The sequence below is a fragment of the Curcuma longa genome, unplaced genomic scaffold (genome assembly GCF_044706935.1).
Source record: "Curcuma longa cultivar G26 ecotype Majalengka, Jawa Barat unplaced genomic scaffold, ITB_CL_G26_1.1 contig_20382, whole genome shotgun sequence".
Taxonomy (NCBI): domain Eukaryota; kingdom Viridiplantae; phylum Streptophyta; class Magnoliopsida; order Zingiberales; family Zingiberaceae; genus Curcuma; species Curcuma longa.
This window is the reverse complement of record NW_027431358.1, coordinates 2359-4097: the sequence shown is the minus strand read 5'-3', so window position 1 is coordinate 4097 and position 1739 is coordinate 2359. Positions and strand designations below refer to the sequence as shown.

The window sequence follows — 1739 nt, the reverse complement described above, 5'->3', positions numbered from 1 at the left end:
TCTCACTTGGTTACCAGATTCAAGGAACTTTAGTACTTTAGCCTGCAGGTCTAGAGTTCGAATCTGGGGAAGGCAAAAATCCACTGGGCAGGGGTGGAAAGTCCTAGTAAGGTAATGGCACGGTCGATGGTCAACGGCCCATGACTCGTCAAAAATATGGGTCGGGATGAGTGAGTTCCCACGGGCAGACGGGCCGGGTCGTTACAATAAAAAGGCGCCTTTTTATTGTAACGACCCAGCCCATCCGCCCAAGGGAACTCTCTTATCCCGACCCCTTATTTTTCTGTGGGTCATGGGCTGTCGATCATTCGCCGTTACCTACTAGGTTTTAGCCCCCTGCCCAGTGGATTTTTGCCTTCCCCATATTCTCTCTCACTTGGTTACCAGATTCAAGAAATTTTAGTACTTTAGCCTGCAGGTCTAGAGTTCGAATCTGGGGAAGGCAAAAATCCACTGGGCAGGGGTGGAAAGTCCTAGTAGGTAACGGCACGGTCGATGGTCGAAGGCCCATGATCCGCAGAAAAATAAGGGTCGGGATAAGTAGAATTCTCACGGGCGGACGGGCTGGGTCGTTACATTACTGTTGAAGTTATCGTGGACGGGTATTGTGGTAGTAGGTGGATACATCCAAGGGAAAGCATGGTATTTCGAGGGTAACAATTTGGTATTCTGAAGGTAGGTAGGAAAGGTGTAGTTGAATAAATGAGTTTTAAAGCTGATCTATTCTCATTCAACTCCTTCTGTATCTCTTCTAACACTGTTGGAGATAGCTCTAGAGTTGGAGAAGGTGTTGGATTTTGCTGTTGCCGTTGTTGTAGCTGCTGCTAGGACCCCATAGAGCTCAGCATGAGGCAGAGTTGGTCCTCCGCATATCAGACGGAGGATGTCAGAGGCACAGGATCGCCAGAAAAGTTATGCTGATCGACGACGGAGACCCTTGGAGTTTTCTACGGGAGATCATGTGTTTTTGAGAGTCTCACCCACGAAAGGGGTGAAGAGATTTGGTCTCCGAGGGAAGCTAGCTCCACGGGACATTGAACCTTTCCAAATACTTGAAAGGATTGGAGCAGTAGCTTACCGCCTAGCGCTACCCCCATCCTTGGCTGGTATTCATGACGTCTTTCATGCTGCCCATGCTGAGGAGATATGTATCAGATCCATCACATATTTTATCAGATGTAACCGTCTCTATTCAGCCTGATGTTACCTACGAGGAGGCTCCAGTACGGATTTTGGACGGCAAGGAGCGTCAGTTGCGGAGAAAGACCATCCGGCTGGTTAAAGTTGGATGGCAATATCATTCTGACGAGGAGGCTACCTGGGAGCTCGAGGATACGATTCGAGCTCGATATCCCCACCTTTTCACTTGAGGTATACAGTTACGTTATGTATCTATACATTTAAAGATATTGCTAGTGTTTGCTGATCGTGAATGCCGAAATTTGGGGACCAAATTTTGGAGAATGTAAAATACGGTAAAAAAAAAGGTTAATGGTTAACGGGTTTAAAACCCGTTAACCCATTAGGAATCCAATAACCCTCCCCCCTAATCGCGACTTCTCCTCTTCCGCCCGACTCTTCTCCTTCCGCCCAATGCCTCTTCTTCTTCCCCACCTGCCGCACTCTTTACTTCTTCCGACGGAAACGCCATGGCGCGTGCCTCCTTCTCTTCTTCCTCCCTGTCGCGACCCCTCTCCTTCCCACTGGTGCGATTCCTCCCTCTCCCTCTCCTCCGTCGC

The 1739-nt window shown here is 48.9% G+C and overlaps 1 pseudogene; it reads left to right on the top strand.

Annotated features, from left to right (window-relative positions):
- Positions 1-883: 883 nt before the first annotated feature.
- On the top strand, positions 884-1370 carry LOC141817398 (uncharacterized; annotated as a pseudogene).
- The last annotated feature ends 369 nt before the right edge of the window (positions 1371-1739 follow it).